The sequence below is a fragment of the Xiphophorus maculatus genome, chromosome 16 (genome assembly GCF_002775205.1).
Source record: "Xiphophorus maculatus strain JP 163 A chromosome 16, X_maculatus-5.0-male, whole genome shotgun sequence".
NCBI classification, from domain to species: domain Eukaryota; kingdom Metazoa; phylum Chordata; class Actinopteri; order Cyprinodontiformes; family Poeciliidae; genus Xiphophorus; species Xiphophorus maculatus.
In genome coordinates this window covers 15,426,575-15,438,946 of record NC_036458.1, presented here as the reverse complement: position 1 = coordinate 15,438,946, position 12,372 = coordinate 15,426,575, and the positions used below count along the sequence as shown (strand labels likewise).

General features: G+C 37.1%; 1 protein-coding gene across 7 annotated transcripts in view; it reads left to right on the top strand.

Moving 5' to 3' along the window:
* Positions 1 to 12,372, top strand: part of LOC102230764 (voltage-dependent T-type calcium channel subunit alpha-1I-like) — a 168,675-nt gene that overhangs the window by 11,795 nt on the left and 144,508 nt on the right. Inside the window, exon 1 of one of the 7 annotated variants that reach the window (XM_023348871.1) lies at positions 5,518 to 5,746. The exons of the other annotated variants lie outside the window; for them this stretch is intronic. The gene's annotated coding sequence lies outside the window, so the exon portion shown is untranslated. Of the gene's footprint in view, positions 1 to 5,517; positions 5,747 to 12,372 lie in introns of those variants that run through there. 7 annotated transcript variants of the gene reach the window in all.

Here is a 12,372-nt window from a genome sequence, read left to right as displayed (position 1 = left end):
TTTGAAAACATGAAACAGAATAAGTAAAATGAATAACAGAATAAAAATGAAAGTAAACTTGTTATGCACGATACCAGGAAAATGTGTAATAAACTAGAGTAAAGTAGTAATGAAAAAGTTAATTTCTTTGTGCTTTTTGTTCTTACTGTATGAATCTGTGCTTATTGCTAACTGTATGCGTAGAACATTTAATATGCGAGATTGTGACCAGTATGTAAGGTGATTTAAACAAGAACAGTTGTGGTTGTCTCTTGCTTAACTATGCCTTAGAGCGAGGAGTAAGCCCTTGTGGGTATTATGGTATGTTTCTATGGTGCTCTAAACTTTGGGGGTTTTAGACACTGGGACATTCCCGCAGTAGATCTGGGATTTGCTCAGTTGAAGAAAGGCGATGTTTAAAAGTTGAGTTAAATCTGGTGCTCTGCAGCTTGATAGACTGACATGGGCCTGAAGGCTGTTAGACTGAGATAGAACCTCATTCTGTACTTCTGTGACTGTCAAAGACTTACGTTAGGCAAGCATAATTTTAAAATGACAAGACATTACAAGCTGGGACTTTTTTTAAGGAGCCTTATATTTGTTTAGGGGGTTGATGGTTGTATACATTTGCTTGTTATTACACCTGTTGTGTTTTTACTCCCTTTCATTCATTCGTGTTAAGCATTTTTTGTCTGTTGTGTTGGGAACTATGACTAAAGGCATGGCATGTAAATAAAAACACTCTGATCTCAAATCCAAGCTTATTTTTGATACACAATTCCTTAAAAAATCTTTATGTGGTGGACGCAAAAAACACGGACCATAAAATGACATTGATTGCTGAGATTGTCATCTATTGTTTTCTTCTTTTCACTCTGCCTGTCTAATCTTTCTCTTTATTGCCAGATGCATATTTTAAAGACCAGGCAGGAGCCAAGAGACATATGGAGCTATTACAGTTGTTAATGGTAATGATGTTGTGGTTTCTTTGAACACCTCTCTGCTATCCTGATTCATTGACTCCAGTTGCTCATAAAGACAATAATCCCATACAAGTGCCAGCATAAGGATTTCACAAACTAACACAGATATAAAACTGGAAATAAAAATACTGATTTATGCATGGTAAAGACACAGAGACATATTTGAGGGATAGTTAAGAATTTTCCTAATCTCTCTGCTGCAAGGCAATAGTTACTAGTGAAAATATAATAATTTCAACATATATTTACACATTCACACCTGCATAAATACCTAAACACACTTCATCTTTTTACACACACATTTGCAAGACATGCTGACACATTTCCCCTTCCCCCCCAAGGACTCTTGTAATTAGATTCCCACAGACCAAGTTTCTCAATTTCACTGCATTTAATTGGAAACGCACACAAAAGCTAAAGCGTGCATGCACACGCAAAAGGCAAGACTCCACAGGTCCGAGTTTGTTGATCACAAGTTGAAGTGTGTGCCACTGACTCTAATTATTAATTTCCTGCCCAGCCCCCCTCCCATGCCTCATTTACAAATAAAGTCCCTTGCCTTATTAATTCTACCAAGTTGCCCAATGCTCTGTCTGGACAATGAACAAGGGAAGAGACCAAAGGTGGATGTCTTGCCGTCTTTTCTTGTCGGACACCCAGCAATGCGCCCCGTTTTAACTGTTGATGGATGCACAATTGTTTAAACCGTTGTCGTTGTCCCTTCACACCCCAAAGTGTGAAGGGAAAAAAAGACAAATGCATGAAAAGCCACATGCTGCTCTTTGAATGATATGAGACTGATTGACACTGACATCTCAGCCCAGGGCTTTCCGCAGGGTTAAAAGCTGTGATGCACCTGAATCCAGCGAACCACTGTTGTGCTATAATTTTAGTTAGAACTGACTAAAAAAAGCTACATGTTACGCTCTGAAACATTTTAAAGCCGGAAAAATTCTGTTTCCAAAGCATGCTATATTTATAGAAATATTTAAGCATAATTTTGCTTTATTGAAAACATCAGGTAGTCAGGAAACAAGGATTAATATAAAATCAAAAAGGACTGCTTTATTTCAAAAATGTCAGAACACAGTTGCATTTATCTTGTATTTGTTGCAAATTAAGGAAATTAAAACACAAGAGACTAAACAACTGCTGACACCTTGCTTGCATCATCTTGCAGCATCTGTAGAGTTCATACTCCACTGGGACTTTGACCAAAGACCATCTGTCGCAGGCTCCCTCTTTCTCATTTTTTTATCATTCTTAGACAAATAACCAAACAGTCATTGACTAAAACATGCAGAACAGATTCTTGTATGAATGGGCAGGCATGGGGAGGATGGTAAATTGAACGTTTATTTTATCCTTTTTCATACAGGTAAATCTCACTGGGACAATGAGTCTCATTATCAAGAGGGTCTTAAAATATTTCCAAATTATTCTCCTTAGCAAATAATTGGAGCAAGCAATTAAGAAAGGTAATCTAAGCTGTTGTTTGATGCAGACGCATGCAGTGAACTAGACCATGAAACCTCTCTATTTTTGACAGCACTCTTCTTCCCTGGAGAAATACCCAGCATCCCGAGGCAGTCCGACTGTTGTTGCAGACATTCAGTTGGGAGATGTTTGAAGACTCATGACTATATTGATAATACGTGTTTATTGTTTAAGCTTCATCTGATCAAGTAAACTTTGCATTACATCAAGAAAAAAATCAGCCCCCCAAAAAACGTATGTCCTGTATCAAAGATTTTATTGAAAGCAGTTGTTCTTATAGCATAAGCTTATTAAAAGGTTAGCGGAAATTCTTATGTCAGTGTGAAAAGCAAATGTTTTGGTAATCAGACTCCCCACTTTGGGAATTTGCTCTGAGTTAACATTTCAGACAATAACACTTATTCTGTTTTCTAACTCAAGGCTTTCTTTCTTAACCCCCAAAGAATGAGCTATCATCTTGTGTCACATAAATAAGATTTTAGACATTTTCCAGTACCTTTAAAAAATAACAAAATAACAAACATGAAAATAAGTCATATTTGATGCAGTTTCCTCTTTGGATTTGAACTTCAGCTGGGCTATTACCGTCACCATAATTTTACCTCTCACATGTCGAGTATGTTTCTTTGTCTTCAGAAGACAAGCTCTGTCTTATCAGCAATTCCTATGCTTATTGCATACGGGTAGATGCTGTTTAACAGTTTTATGACTTCAGAGGCACCACTTAAGATTTTCATTTTGGTTCTGGCTGCCACATCCTTAAATAAAATTAAGAGGTCTGAATATTTTTGCAAGACACTCTGCAAAGCACGGGATTCATACCTCTAGACCTGAGTAATAAGATGGAGCACACAATCAATAGTATTTTTAGAACCGGTAGCCTCAGAGAAACCACTTTTTTGTAAATGTTAAGTTCTCTCTACCTTTTGGTCTGTGCTGCTTCTTAAGGGTTGCTTCAGGAGAGGTGAGGCAAACAGGGATGTCAAGAAATATAACTTTTTGAGGAGAGCAGAACAGAGTTAAAGACGAGAATGAATACCCTGACATGCATATACCAAAAAGATGATGAGAAAACAAGATGAATACAAAGTACACTGGTTGCCTCTTGGTATTTCTTTAGGGAATGATTTGCATCACCATTAAGTGTTGCCTCAAGATTGTTGTAGCAGCATCGCAATAGCGCAGCAATGCACTCAAGTATCTATGAAGTTCAAATTAGCTTTAGCAAATGGACCATGACTAAGAAGTCTGTTGTCACATCAAAAGCAGTCACAATTTTAATTATTCTGAAATTTTAAACAATAAAGGACACATATTTATAATCCTAAGCGGTGGATGCATCTGAGAAAAATGATAAGTAATTTCTGGCAAAGGTACATTCCATATTAAATTTCTAGAGTGTGTTTGTGTAAAAATTAAATGCTATTGTTTCAAAAAAAGAGAGAAAAAAATCTTACAAGTTAATAGGAAGCATGCACATGAAACAAGTGCTGTAGAGTGCTGCAGTGAGATATTTCAGTGCGATGTGGTTCTAACTTTAACTCTAATGACAAGGAGAGAAAGAAGAGTGCAGAGAGAGAGAGACTAAAAGAAGTGAAATCAATTTATTACTTTTCCCCCAAAATGCTTATTTTCTACTGAATAAGCAATCACTGGCAGCATTATTGATGTCGGCAAGTGCTCCACTCTAACTCAACCTTCCGAAATGCAAAAAGCTCTCAAACCAGGAGTGGCAGGCAAAAAAATACACATCATACAACAAAAAAATAAAATAATAGAATGATAAGAATGATTGTTAGAGAAAAAAGAGAGGAACATCTAAAAACTGGCACACAAAGAGAAGGGAGAGATACATCAGGAAAAAATAAAAGATGCACTGAATGTGTGTAGACCTTTAAAGATTAGCATGTGAATCATTCCTGTGGTAATTGCATCAGCTTTTCACCATGCTGCGTGGCAACGGCTTTGAATGTGAGTTTACATAAGTAAATACACCGAGTATGTATGTTTCATTCAAACACTGCAATCTGAGACATAACGTGTTCGGCACTCTAAGCTCCAAGTGGTTCACGCTCAGAGACATGGGTGCCTGATTATGTTATAAAATGCAAGAGCAAAGAAGTGGAGAAAGGGAACATCCATAAGTGCCACTTTTATCCCGTTGAAAAGTCATTTAAATAAGGTTTCCTGTCCTCGTACAGTGAATTAAGGATAATTCTTCATCGTTAATGTGCTTAGAAAATACGCAAGCATACACTGATCAGGCATTACATTTTGACCTGAAACCTGTTATAGTGCTGCTCTCCCTTTTAATGTCAAAGCAGCCCTGTTTTGTCAATGCATGGACTCTGTTGGAGAGAGAGAGACGCTGTAATTTTGTTTTTCACCTGGATATTAGCATCAGAACCTTGAAGTTTCTGACAAACAGTGATGTTAGTGTTTTTCTCTTGCCTCACAGCAATAATGCCCTAAGTCAGTAAGCATCCAATCATATAATCTGAAGCTACAATTGGTGAATTTGTGCTGCGTTTGGGGTAAAAGGGGATAGCTAAATGTAGAATTTGTCCAACTTTCAGTTAATTTGAGGTGCGGGAGGCTGCATCAGGACGTGCTTCCGTTCACCAAAACCAGAAATCTGGGGATGCAGTAATGGCTGAAATTGTAGACTGGTTGTCGGGTAAGCCTGACCTGATTTGTTGAGCTTCACAGATGGTATGGGTAGAATTTGGCGCAAACAGCTTCAACCAGCAGACAGCACCTACCTTGCGTCCACGGTCCAGCTGGCTGTTGGTGGCAGTCAGAGTTTTTTAAAATGTATTTTCACTGTGTAACATAACCACTATGTTAATTTTTGTCTGAAGAATTAGCCTATATTAAAAAGTAAATGTATCAAACTGTCTTGTAGAACAGTTGCAGTGGTCTCATTGTTAAAAATCATTCCGAATTTCCACTGTTTATAACTGAGTTGGGTGAAACATCATGCGGTTTTCAGGTGTGTGTGAAATTGGTGATTGAAAAAGGGGCGGGTGCGTCGGCGCGCAGAGCGGGGCAACCGGAGAGGAAGACGCTCCCCGTTAGATCTGTGCAGCGGGATTTTGTCTTTATCGATCGTTTAAAACTAGTAAAAATCAAAGAAAAGACATAAAACAGCGATCAAAGTTCGCCCCAATGCCGCAGATCGTATAATAGGAACCGGATCGGAGTTTGCACCCAGGAAAGGCCGCCCGGTGCAAGAGGACGCCGCCAGTGCGAGAAGACGCCACCGAGGGGAAAGAAAGACTCTCCCGGTGAGATCTGGACTTTACTTTTCTTTTTGGGGATTTTTGGTGGTACCACTCTTTTTTCTTATCTTTTTTGAGGGGGTGTGACGTTTGGGATTTTCATTTTGGATCAGGACTTTGGATTACAATGGGGAAATATTTCCAGGACTTTGGTTTTGTCGAGGATATGGAACTCCTTTGTGGACATTAATCTTTTTGAAAAAGAACGGGCAAATTTTGGACATTTAATTATTTAGGTTTTTTTGGCTGATACAAACTGAGTGATTTAAGTCTAACATAATTATTTTTTGAGGGATTTCTCGGTTATTGATCTATCTATCAAGATAACTATCATCATTTCTTAGTATTGTAATTCTTTTTGAATAAATAATTGATGCTAAAAATCAACAGGTTTCTTTTTGAGTGGTTGGGTATTTAATGGTGTAACATATTTTACCTGATTTCCTGGTACCGATCCCCCTTGAGTGTATTGTGAGTTCTGCTTTAAGCCAAGCTGAATTTTACAACTGTATGATGGGATGTTTGGGACAGGCACATTTTGGCCCCAAGAATCACGTGATGCTTTTACAGTAGCCTTCTTGTTGAATCCTTCAGTGGGTTAGTGGCACTTTCCACTTAGTAGATTCAAAATATTAATTTGAAGCTCAAAGATATTCCAAATATGTACGGTACATTTTATAAAATTTTAGGTTTTTCCCAAAATGTTACCCAAGGGCAGTAGTTTTTGTTCAATCAAAGGCCATTCATGTTGCATATACTGTAAGTTAGGTTAATAATGTGATGACATAATGTAATATTTTGTTCTTGTTGTGAATTTGCTGCTGATTTTTTATATGTCAAATGGCAATGTGACATATTCTGCACAGGACTAACGGGTCCCTTTGGGAAAATTTAACAGGTATTTTATCTCTCCTCTTTGTGGATGATTTCACACAGCCACGCTGAATTATGTATCGGAGTGAATAAATTTTTCAATTTTTCATGAAAAAATGAAGAAAAAGGACATTTTTATGATGTTGTAGTTATCGCTGTTTGCTCAGAGTTTGAGTGTATTCTAGGTTATTCCATAGGTACTACTTTTCTTCTCCTATTCCAAAGAGCATGATCATGAATGTGCGTGTCAGTTGTCAAATAGATTTGTGATCATTCAAGAAGGTACTCCCCTCTTGCTTCTTGATTGCTGAAGATTGAATGTGTAAGTTTTTAGTTTTTTTAAAATTATTATTATTTGCTGCTCCAACAAGTAAGATAGTTGATAGCTGCCATAAAGTTACGATTTCACCACAACAATATGCATAACGGTGAGATTTTAGAAAGTTCAATAAACTATACAGAAAAAATGTAATAGTCTGAAGATTACTGAACATATAAAGTGTTTTTTGTCAACTTAAATGATGCAGCTGATAAATAAGCTGCATAATAAATGAGGCCCTTAAGGAGATTTTAATATGTAAAGATGAACTGCATACATTTTGTTTTTCTATGCTCACTGCTGAACAGTTTTCTCTGCCAAGTCAAGGTATTTGAACTTCCGACGTTGTTTTCCCGAAACCTATTCATTGATTACGTACAGACCTTGCCAAACACACACACACACGCGCACCCCCGCATGCCCACAGATGGACCTCAGACCACTAATGCCCCCCTGAGTGTTTGGTTAGACTCTATGATATTAATTAGGAGTGCCATCCATAGGTTTTACACCGATGGTATTCAATTCTAGGCCTCAAAAGCTGGTATCTTGCAACTTTAATTACAAGTAAAGCAATCAGGAGTCATTCAGCAGTTGGCATTGTTAAAAAATTGCATAAACTTGAGAAGGATGGCTCTGTTTTGAAGATCAAAGATAATTTTATTTGTTACATGTTAATTTGGCTTCTAATATTTTTATTTTTATTGATCATTTCAAAGTAGATTCACAGGATTAAAAATATGAAATGAAAGGATGAAATTAAATAGCTTTAAAATTGGTTTAACTTGGAATAATAAGCTTGTTTGATATATATTTTCTTACATTTGATCACTGAACATTAATTCAAGTTGAAGTTTCATTCATGCAATCAAAGCAGTCTTATTCATTTTATTATCCTTGCTTTAATGTGTTTATTCTGGTACATTAGGGCCTAATTGTGGGCAACCTCAAGTGATGCCTTTTTCAGTTTATGCATTCATTTATTCTTATTTATTAAGTACCCGGTACATCCAAGTTTGTGTGATTAGATGTTTATCTGTGTGCGCATTTCTGAATGTCTTCCTCACATCTCCCATCTCGAAGCTGAAGCAAAGCTAATCACTTCACTGCTTCCCAGTGGATAGGGCTAATGTGCTTAAGCAGTCCTGAGGGATCTGATGCTTGACAGCGTAGAACGGCCTCTCTGCCCGTTGATATCTGTGTGCTTTAGTTTTTGTTTTTTTTCTTTTTGTTGTTTTCTCTTATGGGAGCTTCTCTCTTTCTCCAACCTCCCAATATAATTTCTTCCCTGTCACTCTTTTCTGCCATCTGTTTTCTCCTAAATCCAAATCATCACTGCTTCAAAGAAGGAAACATTACTAAAAGATTGAGGGTGGCTTTTTGGATAAAGACAAAATGCTGCATCTTCTCTAGATCATAAAGTGTTTCTTCTCATATAGCAAAGTATTCCTACCGATAATTCTATTCAATGTCTAGTAGGCTTTCAGCTACTGTTTCTAATGTCTTTTTTAATTACTTTTTCTTGCCTTCTTTCTCGCTGCTGGTTGGAGTAAAGGCAGTTTATTATCCACTGGACCTTAGTAATTTAAGCTCCATGAACTCTTGAACAGAGCCATCTTTTGGTCAATTAGAATTTGATCAGCTGGAATGATTATGTAGCTCGTAAATGTTTTGCTCATTAATGCCATAGAAACACTTGGAGAATCCCACATTGAGTTTGTCAGATTAGATATCAGCTTCGTTGTGAGGTTTTGATATTTAGCTGTACAGAGGCTCAGATGTGAAACATATTTGACTCCACAAATGAATGCTTAGTAGAATTACCCAGTTCAGATTTGATCATCATTTTGGAAGATATTTTTAGATTTCAAATACATGCAATATTTTCTGAACCAGCAATGACTAATATCATATTAACATAAACTTAATTATCAAACATCAATAAAAGCATGCAATGTGCTCAAAGCAATTACGTAGCTCTTTGCGATTTATTGTGGGATTTTAATATTACTAGATATGTTGCCACAGAACTCATGATACCTCAAGTAGGCAGAAAGATATACTTCCCTCACAGTTTAAGTGTCAGTGATACCTTATGCTGTTGGTCTTTGTCCCATGTTTATTTAATCATCTACCATTACTCTGCATCTGGAGCTTTCACAGTTGCCCATCTCTCTATTTCTCTCACTCTCCACCTCAGTCTGACCTGTAGTCTGAATCTGGAAGGCTGCATAATGCTGCTGCATGGTACTACAAGAAGCTAATGCATAAAATGAGCTTTTAAGGTGTGGAGGAGTTTAGAGTTTGTGATTTGTTGAAGGTTAAAGCATATACCTGAGCAGGATTGATGATGCTGAGATCTTCCTCTTGGCTCTGACCTGGAGGGGTGGTTCTCTGCACATGGTTGTAGGACCACAGGGAGAAGCAGAGGAGCTCCACTTTTTTCCCACAGATTAACGGTCCCATTTTATACTCTGAGGACATTTTGACAGTTTTACCAAATGGGAATATGTAAATAACATTTTCTTTTATAAAAGTTGCTTACTGCAGCTTTAAATATCAGCATAACAAAAGGGAGATGAGATGCTGTTTTTTTCTATAAATCAGGATAACATGAAAGGTTGAATGTTTTCAGGTGTCTCTGCACTTGTTGCAGATGTACCAAGTTAGCACTTTTCATGGCAAAGACCACATTTTAGGTTAGTAATCCACATAACTGATGATTCAGACTTTATATCACAGTAAAATCTTTTTGTTTTATTTAAATACAATTTATTCATTGTTATGTTTTATGTAAATCCATCTATTTACTGAATATATGCTGAGAGGGCAGGATAAATGTAACTTATTACACTGTAAACTTTATCAAAATTACCTCATGTCTCGAGGATTCTTCTTGTCCCTGTTTTGATATTAATAGAAATGTGGCAACATATATTTCATTTATATATGAGCCACACATCACTGACACAAAGTTAAGAAACATACAGACTCAAACACAACTGTTATCAAATGATTGTATCAGGATTAATTATGTAATATTTTAAAGCTAAATAGTAAGTAATTCATTCAGACAGCCGCTGAGAGCGGATTCCATTACTTTTCAGTAGATTTTTAATTGAAAAGCAGCACTGGACAGATAAAATGAAAATGAGCATTAATGACAGAAGATGAAAGCAGTAAAAAATGATGGTGCAGCATGAGCTAAACGTTTTAGAGGGGTTGGGAGAGTGGAGGTGGTAAAGGAGGGAGGGTGAGCTAGATATGTAAAGAAAATGCCTTTAAAATTGACAGGGAGCTGGCAAGAGCTAATGTAAATTATTTAGTGCATGTCGATGAGCGTACAGAAGTCAGGAAGGGATTTAGGTGCAGGTGAGATCATTAAAATCAATTTGTTTGCTTGCAGAACAGCCTTCTCCCATGACCAAGGGTCAACCACATTAGATCTACTTAAATTAGACCAGCTGAGCAAAAGAAGAGGTCTTTTTTTTAATAGCAGAGGCAACAGTTGGTTGGTTATTTTAGTCTGCCCAATGTACCTTAGAAAATAATGGCAAATATATAATGATCAACTCATATACCAGTCGACGCACGATTGCTGTTCGTCAAATATTTTATTTTAATTTATAGTGACTTCTACTGCGCACTAATATTATTTAACTTGTTGGAACACCGAGTGATTGCATTTTTTTTCTAACAAGCCATTGTTCCTAAAAATGATTTTGAGCTCTGTTGAATGCCTCTAGTGGATGATATGCTTCAAACTCTAAGTTTCATGCTAAAATGGGGTTATCAGCAGCATCCATCTTGACTGGCTCCTGGCTGTTTGTTGGTGCCCAAAACAGACATTTAAGCCAGTCAGCATCCATGGTTGCAGTGTTTTTTTTCATCATGCATACTCAATTAAATTGAGATTAGTTAGTCTAAGTGTTGTTTATTAAAAGATAAGAATGTTTAGCTTCAAAATATCGAGTTAAAGTTTAGTTGACCGGAGAACAAATGTTCTGGTTTTAGTTTCTGCATTTTATTTTGAGGATTCTCTTAAGTAAAAACTTTTACACTCAAATTTTAGGACTTGAAAATAATAATATTTTGTTCCATAGTTTGCATGCAGGTTTTTCAGTGATAGTGACTATTTAATGTATGACATTATAGTCACATTCACACAATTGCACTCACAAATGCACACACCTTCATATACCGATTTGTAGATCAGTAGGCTGTCGCTAGTGCGTATTTTCTCACATCAGACTTTAACAGTATTGAACTGATGCTGTAATAAAACTGTTGACCAAAGACATGAATACCAGATTTTTCAGATTCAATTTTTTTTTAGCTGAAACAAATATACTATAATATTGATAATATATATTCTAAAGATTTATACAGATTCTGAGAGAAGAACCACATGGAAATTCCTGCTCCACTGGGATTTTCACGCCCAATTTTCTCTCAGATTCACAGAGAATGGTCCAAAAAAGAGAAGAAAAAAAAACACTGTCATTTTCCAGTGAGTAGCTGTTGTGAGAGTGAAAATGCCTTAAGGTCCAAGATCATATGGCAGATTGGTTAATGTAAAATAGCGTCCCTGAGTGTACAACACATTGAACCTTGAAGCAGATCGGTTACAGCAGATCTGCTGTAACCGATGTAAGGACTCCCGCCAAACTGGAAAGCCAACTACAATTCACACTAGGCAACCAAATTTGGACAGTAACAGACTGGAAAAACATTGCCTGGTCTGATGGGTCTCAGTCTGACATGTAACATTCAGCTTAGTATGAGGTAGGTGATCTGAATTTAGTGGTCAGTGAGTCTTTTTTGTTCTATGTATGTACAAGAAATCAAGGGTAATGAAGGAAGGAAGGAAGGAATTAATGAATTAATATACTGTGTATATAATGGGTAAAAAGTATTCATTTAAAAATGCTTCACAAATTCAATTGTAAATTCCAAATATGGACTCAAAAAACATTCTGATGCTGTTCTAACTCACTTTTGTTTTCTTCTGGCATGGACTTCATTTTAGTCTCATCTTGTTTTGGCTTCCCTGCCTTGTTATAGTGGACAATCTCCACTCAAAATGTAAAGAAGGCTGTGAACAAGGGTGTGAGCATTCAAAATGAAAATATGTTCCTCTCTTTCCTTCTGCCTACGTTCCTCCACTTGATCCTGTATCTGTGTTTTATTTTCACCCATTCTGCCCTCTTTCCCTCTTGCTGATCCCCGCTTTATATTCATGACTCTACTGTAGTCCTCTGCTTCTCACATCTCCCTCCTCGGCTTTCCTGTCCTTTCCACTCTTCACCTTCCTGTCCTCCCTGTCTCCTCAAGCTTCCTGCACTTACCTCCCCCTCTCCTGTCCTTCCGTTGCCTGGCACGCGTTCATGTGGCATCGCAATCCTTTATTTTTACGAGTGGCTTTTTTGTGTGTGTGTGT